Below are 13,061 nucleotides of genomic sequence, written 5' to 3' on the forward strand. Positions count from 1 at the left end.
TGACGGGTGTCATAAACATTAATAGTTCACAGGAGCTATTGAAATGGCGTATCTGGTCGGAGTCCCAAGAAGCGAATTCAGATGTAAGGAGGAGAGTGACTGTGCTCGAGTTTAGTCTGAATTGTTTCAGACTTATTCAAAACACCTTCCAAGAATGAGAGATTTAGGCTCTACTGTTGTTGACAAAATTTTCGAGACATTGTTATTTTGGGCCCGCAGAGACCTGCACGGCATTGTATGCGGCCGTACTGTTCAGAATTTGATAATTCTAAGTGACTTTGCAGCTTAGTGGTGAACTGGATATTGAAGGGACAGTATTGATTCAGGAAAAATTATTGTAGTACAGTATTTTCACAGATTTATATTTTCTTATGGATGGTTTGTTTGAGATGGCCTAGAAAACTTGAGTGTCCCACCTGTGAATATTTTTTCTTTTTCTCTTGCTTGTACAATATGCAAATGGGATGCTAATTTTGCCTTTAATTGATTATTTGAATTGACAAAAAAATTTTAATATATTCCTAAGTTTTTTTTGTTTTCCTTTACAAATATTTTCTTTTGCTTGCTTTTATGAATACAGCATTTCATTCCAGTTCCTTACACCAACATGCTCCCCTTCTCAGCCACTGTTTTTTTTCTTAGTTTTTTAATTATAATACTCCCTTTCACCTAATGTTCTTATACATTTACTTATAATCAGCAAGCTAAAGGCAAGAGAAGCAAAGGGGGAAGTCAGGTTCTAGCTGGGTCTCCTTTCCCAGTATAAATCAAGGGGTGGTGCCCAGTGCTCCTTTCTCTTGACCTGTTACCTAGATTTTTGGGTATTCCACAGTTGTATATTTGTTGTGTAGTGAACGTCGGGTTGTGGTCGGCATACGGATACTAGGCAGTTCAGGTGCTACCTCTGGCCACAGTCCGCAAACCACTACAGCGTTGCAAGGCATGGACATCCACTAAGAGGAAAGGATGTCTGAAGTGTCTTCGGACACTGAGAAGGATCTCCTTAGGGAGGATCCCGAGGAGGAGTCTACTCTGCCTCCCAAAGAAGAAGATGAAGCTGAGTCGGAATCCCTTTCGCCTGTGCCAGCACTGGAGCCGACAGCTTCTACGTCTTCTTCTCCGACCCCTCCATTGGACAACATGAGCCAGGCAGTTTTGGCTCATATCACGGCACTGATGGAGAACACTCGCAAGCAAGGCGAAGAAAGGGAAGCGAAGCTTAAAAGTGAGCTCCGTGAAGCACGGATCACTGCCTCCCGAGGGTCATACAAACGACTTAGAGTCCAAGACCTCCCACCCTGCTTCAAGACGAATCCCTGGAGACACGCGGAGTATATGCCGATTACCAACGGCAAACTCTACATCTCTGAAAAGATGGGAGCCGTCCCCTTAGACAACATACAGTTCTGGCCAAGCTTCAACGCTTACCCTGATTGCTTCATTCGACTGAAGCATAAGCCAGCGCCAAAAGAGGAGACGGAACCGAAGGAGGTCATGGTTTTCGACCACGATAAGGCACAGGCTCTCTTGTCGAGCAGCCTCAAGAAGGCGGGCTATTCAAATTCGAAAGTGTCTGCCTTGAGCAAATAACACCCTACCTTTCTTGCTCCTGCTTCAAAAGCCTTCCCCTTTACATCAAAGACTTTTAAAGCTGTTGCCAAGGCAGTGGAGACAGGCAAACCATGCCCTGCACTAGAGGAATGTAGGCCTCTGTCGTTAGCCCTGCCCATGGAAGAGAAGGAATGGAAGGAAGTCCACCTAACCTTCTCAGTAGGGAAGCTGGATGCAGATATCGCAGGACGACAGTTCAGCGAAAATCTTCCTAAACTATCTGACTTTCTCTTGCGCAGGGAACAAAAGACGAAGGAGTGACTTGCTGCATCCTTATCCCTACAGAACTGCATAGAGATGTGTGCAGCCCAACAAAGTACCCCAGACATGCTCATGGTCCTGGCCAAGATGCATATGGCCACCTTAGTAAAAGACCTATATGCCTTTATGAAGGCTAGGAGAGCCTGTAGAGAGTTTGTGTTCGCTGCAGCAACAGTGAAACACGAACCCAGGAAGCTGACATCTTCCAATATCTGGGGTAAACACCTCTTCCTAAATGAAGCGGTCAAAGAGGTAGTAGAGAAAGCCGCCACAGAGAACAGGAACCTTCTCCAGAAGTGGGCATCTCGTCAAAGAGGATGTCTCCCCCAGATGTGGGTCCCCAACCTAAAAGGAAGACGAAAAAGCCTAGACTTCCCTCTCAGCCTACCCAGCAACATCCTACAGTCACCATGACCGCGGTGCCTCAAGTGGTTGCTCAACCACAGACCACTTTCCAAGTAGTGCCTCAACAGCTGGTTGCCCAGTCACCAGCATTCAACTCTGGGTTTGAGAGGCAAACCACTACCTTTTGGCCGAAAAGTAAAGGATCCAGAAGGGGTTCCTCTAGACATCCCTCACAAGGTAGGGGAGGACGCGGTCGAGGAGGTAAACCCTCCGGACAACCGAAGCAATGAGATGCTTCAGGTAGGAGGGAGGCTCCAACACTTTCAGGATTGTTGGACCTTAGATCCCTGGGCCCACAGCCTAATCAAGAATGGACTAGGATGGAAATGGAACAAGTCTCCACCATCATTTCCTCAATTCTTCCAACACTCCACCCCCTCATTAGAATATAATACCTTAGAACTCTTGAGTAAACAGGTTATAAGGAAAGAGAAGTCCATCAAGTTCCAGGGAAGGCTGTTTTGTGTTCCCAAGAAGGACTCAGACAAACTCAGAGTCATTCTGGACTTGTCGCTACTCAACAAGTTCATAGAGAACAGCAAGTTCAGGATGTTAACCCTTCAACACATAAGGACCCTGTTGCCCAAAGGGGCGTACACAGTCTCGATAGACCTGGCAGATTCTGACTGGCACCTCCCAGTCAGCCGGCCCCTCTCCTCCTACCTTGGATTCAAGTTACAGAAGAAAAAGTATGTCTTCAGAGCCATGCCCTTCGGACTAAACATAGCCCCAGGGGTCTTCACAAAACTTGCAGACGCATTCGTTCAACAACAACGCCTAGAAGGTGTTCAGGTAACAGCATTCCTGGATGACTGGCTGGTGTGGACAGCATCCGAGACGGCTTGTCTGCAAGCATCCAAGAAAGTGATGCAATTCCTGGAACATCTGGGATTCAAGATCAACTTCAAGAAGTCTTGACTCTCTCCAGCTCAAGAGTTTCAATGGCTGGGAATTCACTGGAACCTGATGTCACACCGCCTCTACATTCCCTCAAGGTAGAGGAGGGAGATCGCAGCCTGTCAAGAGACTAGAAATCCGACAGGATCTCAAGACGCCAACAGGAAAGAGTACTGGGCTCTCTCCATTTCACAGCAGTAACAGACCCAGTGCTAAGAGCACAGCTGAAAGATGCGTCACGAGTTTGGAGAAGATACGCATCAAACGCTCGAAGAGATCTACAAAGACCGATACTGACCTTACTACGATCACTTCTCAAGCCGTGGTTGAGGGCCAAGAGCCTAACGAGGACCGTGCCCTTGCAACCACCTCCACCATCGGTGACCATCCACAGGGATGCCTCAACGGAAGGATGGGGAGATCACTGCCATCAAAGGAAAGTCCAAGGGACTTGGTCATCTCTGTTCAAGACCTTTCACATCAACATTTTGGAGGCCATGGCAGTCCTCTTGACGTTGAAAAAACTCTCCCCTCGCAAAACAGTCCACATCAGGCTGATCTAGGACAGCGAAGTGATAGTTAGATGTCTGAACCGACAAGGCTCGAGATCATCCCACATCAATCATGTGATATTAGCCATCTTTCATCTGGCGAAAAAGAAGAGATGGTATTTATCAGCAGTTCACCTACAAGGGTTCTCCAATGTGACAGCGGACACTATATCCAGGCTAAAGCCGATAGTCTGAATGGTCCCTAGATGCAGACTCATTCTCCTTCATCTTGGAACAAGTCCCGGAACTGCAGATCGACCGCTTCGCGACGAGCGACAACAGGAAACTACCTCGATATGTAGCCTCATACAAGGACCCTCTGCCAGAGGCGACGGACGCCATGACCCTTGATTGTAACGAATGGACCTGGATTTACCTGTTCCCTCCGTCCAATCTCCTACTGAAGGTCCTCAACAAGCTGAGATCCTTCAAGGGAACGGCAGCTCCAGTGGCCCCAAAGTGGCCCAAGAGCAACTGGTTCCCTCTGGTGATGGAACTGAAGCTGAGGCTGGTCCCTCTACCAAACCCAGCACTATCTCAACTGGTTCAGAAGTCGACTGTCTTCGGTTCATGACAGAGAACCCAAAACCTTCATTTTATGATTTTCTCGCCTTAGCGGTTAAGAAAAGATTTGGGATTTCAAAAGGCAGTATAGACTTCTTAGAAGAATACAAGTCCAAGTCAACCAGAAGACAATATGAATTGTCTTGGAAAAAGTGGGTTGCTTTCGTTAAAGCAAAAAGACCAAAAGAGATCTCAACAGACTTCTGTCTGTCCTTCTTCATACACCTTCATGAACAAGGTCTGGCTGCCAACACGACAACTACGTGTAAGTCAGCCCTGGCTAGACCTCTTCTATACGCCTTCCAAGTGGACCTGACGAACGAAATCTTTAACAAGATCTCGAAGGCATGCGCTAGACTTGGACCTGCAGCTCCTCCGAAGCCCATTTCATGGTCCTTGGACATGGTCCTACATTATGCTTCTTCTGTGAACAATGAAGATTGTTCTCTTAGGTATCTAACCCAAAAATTTATTTTCCTATTCGCTATAGCCTCAGGGGCTAGAGTTAGTGAAATAGTAGCCCTATCAAGAAACGAGGGCCACATTCAGTTCACAGAAGTGGGAGAACTGAATCTTTTTCCTGATCCTACCTTTCTCGCCAAGAACGAGCTACCCACTAAGAGTTGGGGTCCCTGGAGAATCTGCCCTCTGAAGGAAGATGTCTCTCTATGTCCAGTAGAATGTCTAAAGGTCTATCTTTGAAGAACTTCAGACTTCAAGGGAGGACAGCTCTTCAAAAGGAGAAACATCAGGATCAAACTTATCCCTAAAACAACTGAGGGCGAAGCTCACCTACTTCCTTCGCAGAGCGGATCCTGACAGTACACCCAGAGGTCATGATCCAAGAAAAATTGCTTCATCACTGAACCTTTTTCAGTATATAGACTTCGAGCGTCTTCGCTCATATACTGGATGAAAGTCATCCAGAGTGTTTTACAAACATTATGCGAAGCAAGTACACGAACTTAAGCATTACATGGTGGCGGCAGGTAGTGTATTAAAACCTGTCGTCTAGTGCTGGGACTATCAATTAGGGTGAAAAGGTGTTGACACTTCCAGTGTGATACCTTTTAAGTGAGTGTCACCATGGTGACACTAAGACTGTTAAAAAATTTCAGGTGTAGAATTATTCAGATAACACTTGTGCCATGTGTACATTGTACACAGTGTTGATAGTATCCAACATTTACAAAAAATTATATTGAAAAATTCTATCAAAATTTTCAAATTCCATGGTGGCATTAATCATTTCTTCCCTTTCAGGTAAAAAACTTTATCTGTTTATGTTGTATGTATAATTCTCTTTAACATGTTACACTTGTTATACCATTTACTCATTTAGCCTAAATAAATGATTAATAGAGTGTAATTGCATCTTATTTCGCCCAGCAAATAGCACAATAAATGTAGCCAGAGTTCTCTTACTTATTTACCAAAGTAAACCTCATATTATTATATGAATACAAACAATAGATATAGTTGATATTTATATTTGTTCCGACAATATATACAAACCTTGAGACCCTTTTCTACTGTCTAGTATGACACTTCCCTGCAGGGGGCAGGAAGCCCTAACATTGTTCCATGATTAGTGGTAGTGACGTATAACGGTAACGTCATATTTCTCAATGGTCCGGATGACCATAGAAAAAAAATGTCCCAAGGTTAAGGCACCTATGCAAATCCACAGATACAGTACTTTCAAGTAATTCTCTGATAAACTTCCATCAGGACGACATGGCTTGAGCCCAAAAAATGGATTTTGAAGCGAAGCTGAAAATCTAATTTTGGGTGAGATGGCCATGTCGTCCTGATGGACCTGCCCTCCTTTTCTATAAGAAAAGGCTTAGGCAAGATCCCTCCCGAAACTACTATATCTGTAGCACCATGCTCAATGCTACAAGGAAAGAGCGCCATTTTGGAGCCATGTAATAGTATGGGAGGAAGGGTAACCTTGATAACGGCTCCCCTTCACTTTCGCAACTTTTCCCCCTTGAAGCGAAAATGCTATTCAGGGTGAAGATTGCCATGTGTTGTATCAAGATATACGTCCCCTGATTTTATGCGATATTCTTAAGAAAAATTTAAGGATATTCGCGCCAGGAGTTAGAATTCTGGAGACCTAAAGGTCAATTCTCTGGGAGTATCTCTGTAGCCAAATATCCCTCAGAAAGCTACCTATAGGAACCTTCCATCAGGACGACATGGCTATCTCAACCAAAAATAGATTTTGAGCGAAGAGTGTGATAAATTATCGCATACTCATTTCACTTTCCTTTCTTTACAGGAGGAGCAGAAAGTGAAGTGTGAGGTGATGTACTGTAACCACAAAAGTAGGAACTTTTGTGGTCACACTATGAGCAGGTCTCATGCTGCCTGCGTTGTCACTACCGAAACCTTGCGGTATTGGGATCCCAAGAACTGCAACGTCTACTCGGCCTTGGTGGCCGAGGGTTTCGGCGACCCCAAGTCAGCGGAGTCGAGGGATGCAACACGCGAGAAGCTTCGCAAATGGGTACGAGGGTTCCAAAAGAACTCTCCGGGACCGTACCTTCCCAATGACAGGATGTGTAGCTTGCTGTTCCCGAAAGCTACAACTGATGCCGTCGTACCCCAGGCACGACCCGGGCCTCCCTGTGTCCAGATCGCAGTTGAGGCTGAAGTCAGTGAAGCAATGCAAGGCATGGACATCCACCAGGAGGAAAGGATGTCTGAAGTGTCCACAGACACAGAGAAGGATCACCTTCGGGACGATCCTGAGGAAGAGTCTACTCTTCCGCCAGAGGAGATGAAGACGACGACTTGTCAGAAGCGGAGGAGCCCCTTCCACCTGTGCCGGCAGCAGAGCCGACACCGTCTACGTCTTCGGTTCCTACCCCTCCATTGGACGCCATGGGTCAGGCAGTTTTGGCCCATATTATTGCCCTAATGGAAAATCTACACAAGGAGAGCGTCGAAAGGGAAGCGAAGTTAACGAGAGAGCTCCGCGAAGCGTCTCGGACCGAAGCCTCCCGAGGTTCTTACAAGCGACACAGAGTACAAATCCATGGAGGTATGCAGAGTTCATGCCTATTACCAACGGCAAGCTCTACATCTCGGAGAAGTTGGGAGCTGTCCCCATGGACGACATTCAGTTCTGGCCGAACTTCAATGCCTACCCGGAGTGCTTCATCCAGCTGAAGCATGAACCAGCTTCGAAAGAGGAGACGGAACCAAAGGAGGTCATGGTATTCAACCACGACAAAGCACAGGCTCTTTTGATGAGTAGCCTGAAGAAAGCAGGTTATACCAACTTGCGAGTTTCTGCACTGAGCAAGAAACACCCTACATTTCTTGCTCCTTCTTCGAGAGCCTTCCCCTTTACATAGAAGGTTTTTCAGACTGGTGTTAAGGCAGTGGAGGCAGGAAAACCATGCCCTACACTAGAGGAGTGTAGGCCTCTGTCTTTGGCCCTGCCCAAGGATGAGAAGGAATGGAAGGAGGTCCACCTAACCTTCTCAGTAGGAAAACTGGATGCACATATCGCGGGACAGCAGTTCAGCGAGAACCTCCCGAAGCTGTTGGACTTTCTCTTGCGAAGGGAGCAAGAGACAAAAGAGAGGCTAGCCGTTTCTCTGTCCCTCCAGAACTGGAAAGAGATGTGTGCAGGCCACAACAGAACCCCATATATGCTCACGGTCCTGGCCAAGATGCACATGGCCACCCTCGTAAAGGACCTGTATGCCTTTATGAAGGCTAGGAACGCCTGTAGGGAGTTCGTGTTTGATCTGGGGTAAGGACCTCTTCCCAAAAGAAGCGGTCCAAGAGGTAGTTGAGAAAGCCGCCACGGAGAATAGGAACCTTCTCCAAAAGTGGGGCATCTCCTCAAAGAGGAAGTCTTCCCCGGATGCTGGTCCCCAACCCAAACGGAAGACCAAGAAGACAAGACTACCTTCTCGGCCTACTCACCAACATCCCACGGTCACCATGACCGCGATGCCCCAAGTGATCGCTCAGCCACAGACCACCTTCCAAGTGGTGCCTCAACAGCTGGTTGCCTGGTCACCAGCTTTCAACCCAGGGTTTGAGAGGCACACTAATACCTTTCACCCGAAAGGAAGAGGTTCTCGACGGGGCTCCTCAAGACACCCCTCACAAGGTAGGGGAGGACGCGGTCAGGGTGGCAAGCCCTCCAGACCGCCTAAGCAATGAGATGCTCCAGGTAGAAGGGAGATTCCAACACTTTCGGGATCGTTGGACCTTAGATCCCTCGGCCCACAGCCTAATCAAAAATGGACTAGGATGGAAATGGAACAGATCTCCACCTTCATTTCCTCAATTCTTACAAAACTCCACCCCCTTACTGGAAGAATATACCTTAGAACTCTTGAATAAAAAGGTTATAAGGAAAGCAAAGTCTATCAAATTCCAGGGAAGGCAGTTTTGTGTTCCCAAGAAGGACTCTGACAAACTCAAGAGTCATTCTGGACTTGTCACCACTCAACAAATTCATCGAGAACAACAAGTTCAGGATGTTAACCTTTCAACACATCCGGACCCTGTTACCGAAAGGGGCGTACACAGTCTCGATAGACCTGGCAGATGCTTACTGGCACCTTCCAGTCAGCTGCCCCCTCTCCTCCTACCTAGGATTCAAGCTACAGAAGACAAAGTATGTCTTCAGAGCCAAGCCCTTCGGACTAAACATAGCCCCAAGGATCTTCACGAAACTTGCGGACGCAGTCATACAACAACTACGCCTAGAAGGCGTTCAGGTGGCAGCGTACCTGGATGACTAGCTGGTGTGGGCAGCATCCAAGACTGCTTGTCTGCAAGCATCCAAGTAAGTGATCCAGTTCCTGGAACATCTGGGATTCAAGATAAACTTCAAGAAGTCTCACCTCTCTCCAGCTCAGGAGTTTCAATGGCTGGGAATCCATTGGAACATGAAGTCACACCACCTCTCCATTCCACCAAAGAAGAGGAGAGAGATCGCAGGTTCTGTCAAGAGACTACTGAAATCCAACAGGATCTCAAGATGCCAACAGGAAAGAGTACTGGGCTCTCTCCAGTTTGCAGCAGTAACAGACCCAGTGCTAAGAGCACAGCTGAAAGATGCGTCAGGAGTCTGGAGAAGATACGCATCAAACGCTCGAAGAGATCTACAAAGACCGGTACTGACCTTACTACGATCACTTTTCAAGTCGTGGTCGAAGGTCAAGAGCCTAATGAGGACCGTTCCCTTACAACCACCTCCCCCAATGGTGACCATCCACACGGATGCCTCGACGGAAGGATGTGGAGGTCACGCCCATCAAAGGAAAGCCCAAGGAACCTGGTCATCCCTGTTCAAGACCTTTCACATCAATATTCTGGAGGCCATAGCAGTCCTCTTGACGCTGAAGTAACTATCCCCTCACAGATCAGCCCACATAAAGCTGGTCTTGGACAGCGAAGTGATAGTGAAATGTCTGAACCGACAAGGCTCGAGATCGCCTCACATCAACCATGTGATGTTAGCCATCTTTCGTTTAGCGAAAAAGAAGAAATGGCCTTATCAGCAGTTCACATACAAGGGTTCTGCAATGTGACAGCGGACGCTCTATCCAGGCTAAAGCCGATACAGTCAGAATGGTCCCTAGACGCAGACTCATTCTCCTTCATCTTGGGAAAAGTCCCAGAACTGCAGATCGACCTCTTCGCGACTAGCGACAACAAGAAACTACCTCGATATGTAGCCCCAGAAGCGACGGACGCCATGTCCATCAATTGGAACAGATGGACCCGGATCTACCTGTTCCCTCCAACGAATCTCCAGCTGAAAGTCCTCAACAAGCTGCGATCCTTCAAGGGAACTACAGCAGTAGTGGCCCCTAAGTGGCCCAAGAGCAATTGGTTCCCTCTGGTGATGGGACTGAAACTGAGGCTGGTCCCTCTACCGAACCCAGCTCTATCCCAATTGGTTCAGAAGTCGACTATCTTCGCTTCATCACAGAGAACCCAAAACCTTCATCTCATGATTTTCTCGCCTTAGCTGTCAAGAAAAGATTTGGGATCTCAAAAGGGAGAATACAAGTCAAAGTCAACAAGAAGACAATACGAATCATCTTGGAAAAAGTGGGTTGCTTTTGTTAAAGCAAAAAGACTGAAAGAAATCTCAACAGACTTCTGCCAGTCCTTTTTCATCCATCTTCACGAGCAATGCTTGGCTCCCATCACGATAACTACGTGTAAGTCGGCTTTGACTAGACCTCTTCTATACGCCTTCCAGGTGGACCTGGCGAACGAAATCTTCAACAAGATTCCGAAGGCATGCGCTAGACTTAGACCAGCAGCTCCTCCGAAGCCCATTTCATGGTCTCTGTATAAAGTCTTACACTATGCTTCAACCTTGAAACAATAAAGATTGTTCCCTCAAGGACCTAACACAAAAAGTGATATTCCTGTTTGCTATAGCCTCAGGGGCTAGAGTTAGTGAAATAGTAGCCCTATCAAGAGACGAGGGCCACATTCAGTTCACAGAAGTGAGAGAACTGAATCTCTTTCCTGATCCAGCTTTTCTCGCCAAGAACGAGCTACCCACTAAAAGATGGTGTCCCTGGAGAATCTGCCCTCTGAAGGAAGAAGTCTCTCTATGTCCAGTAGAGTGTCTAAAGATCTATCTTCATAGAACTTCAGACTTCAAGGGAGGGCAGCTCTTCAAAGGCGAAACCTCAGGATCAAATTCATCCCTAAAACAACTGAGGGCGAAGCTCTCCTACTTCATTCGCAGAGGGGATCCTGATAGTACACCCGCAGGTCATGATCCGAGAAAATTTGCTTCCTCACTGAACTTTTTTCAGTATATGGACTTCGAGCGTCTTCGCTCATACACTGGTTGGAAGTCCTCCAGAGTGTTTTATAAACATTATGCAAGGCAAGTGCACGCGTTGAAACATTATGTGGTGGCGGCAGGTAGTGTGGTGGAACCTGTCGTCTAGTGCTGCGATGAACAGTGAATTGATTGGGACTTTTCAATTAGGGTGAAAAGTTGTTGACACCTTCCAATGCAATACCCTTTTATTGAGTGTCACCCTGGTGATGCTAGGACTGTTCTTTTCAGGTCTAGAAAAGTATATTATAAATTTAGATATACCAGAAAGAATTGCCCTTAGTAAATATAGGTGTGGTCCCCACAAACTTCCTGTAGCAACTGAGAGATATTCTGGGTAGGAGAATCAGCACCCTTGCAGACTATGCAACAGCATTGAAGTTGGGGATGAATGTTATTATGTTTTAGTTTGTCCTGGGATTAGAGAAATAAGAGAGAGATACCTAAAGCCCTACTATTGTAGAAGACCTACCACTTTTAAATTCAATCTGCTCCTCAATACAAGTAGAGCTAGAGAATTGAAAAGACTTGCAAAGTTTGTTAACCTTATAATGTCTTCTTTTAGATTTAATACTTTCAAGGATTTTCATTATTCTGGTATTATTTTCAATGTATATACTTTCCTTTGTCAGAATACCTTTTATGCTTTAATTATGTACTTGCTAAATATATGTGTACATATATACAGTTGTAATCTACTGGTCTCTTCTTTTTGTAGTTTTTGTGTAAAATATATATATTTGTGTAATTTTGTAATTCTCATACTCCGGAAGGGGTCGATAGAATAAAATTTGCCTTTGCCTTTACCAATGACACTAGTACCATGTGTACACTTGTACACAGTGTTGATAGTTATCCAACAATTACAGTAAAATTATCTTAATGATTTTTCAACTGATTCTGAGAGGCCATTAATCTTTTCTTCCCTTTCAGGTAGAAAACATTTTATCTGTATATGTTGAATGTATAATTCTATTAAAAATTCTGTTACACCTATTCCATTTGATTATCGAATTAATAAATGGTGAAAGTGTAATTGCGTCTTATTTCGCCCGACATGTAGATAAATAAACTTAGCTGGAGTCCTTTTACTTATTGTCCTAAGTAAAATTTATACTTAAGGTACTTAATCATATGAACAAAATCATCTAAATGATATTATTTTGTTCCTATACGAATACAAACCTTGTGCTTCTATCGTCAAGTAAGACATTTCCCTGCAGGGGGCAGGAAGCCCTAACATTGTTCCATGCTTAGTGGTAATGACGTATAACGGTATCGTCATATATTTCAGCGGTCTGGGTGACCATATAGAAGCTGTCCCAAGGTTAAGGCACTTGTACAAACCCACAGATACAGTACTTTCAATTAATTCTCAGGTAAGCTTCCATCAGGACAACATGGCTTGAGCCCCAAAAATGGATTTTGAAGCAAAGCAAAAATCTATTTTTGGGTGAGATGGCCATGTCGTCCAGATAGACCCACCCTCCATTTCTAAGAAAAGGATTATGTAATAATCCCTCCCGAAACTACTATATCTGTAGCACCATGCTCAATGCTACAAGGAACGAGCCACCATTTTGGGCCCTGTAATAGTAGGAGAGGAAGGGTAACCTTAATAACGGCTCCCCTTCGATTTCGCCACTCTTCCCCCTCAGAGCGAAAACTCTATTCGGGGTGAAGATTCCATGTGGCGTATCAAGATATACGTCCCCTGGTATTATGCGATATCCTTAAAGAAAATTTTAAGGATACTCGCGCCAGGAGTTAGAATTCTGGAGACCTATGGTCAATTCTCTGGGAGTATCACTGTAGCCAAATATCCCTTAGAAAGCTGTCTATAGGAAGCTTTCATCAGGACGACATGGCCATCTCACCCAAAAATAGATTTTTCACTTTGCTTCAAAATCCGTTTAGTATAG

The 13,061-nt window shown here is 45.6% G+C and overlaps 1 protein-coding gene across 1 annotated transcript in view; it reads right to left on the reverse strand.

Moving 5' to 3' along the window:
• LOC137648188 (DNA helicase MCM8-like) overlaps positions 1-13,061 on the reverse strand; it is a 122,388-nt gene that overhangs the window by 86,826 nt on the left and 22,501 nt on the right. The gene's annotated exons all lie outside the window — the stretch shown is intronic.

The sequence above is a fragment of the Palaemon carinicauda genome, chromosome 10 (genome assembly GCF_036898095.1).
Source record: "Palaemon carinicauda isolate YSFRI2023 chromosome 10, ASM3689809v2, whole genome shotgun sequence".
Taxonomy (NCBI): domain Eukaryota; kingdom Metazoa; phylum Arthropoda; class Malacostraca; order Decapoda; family Palaemonidae; genus Palaemon; species Palaemon carinicauda.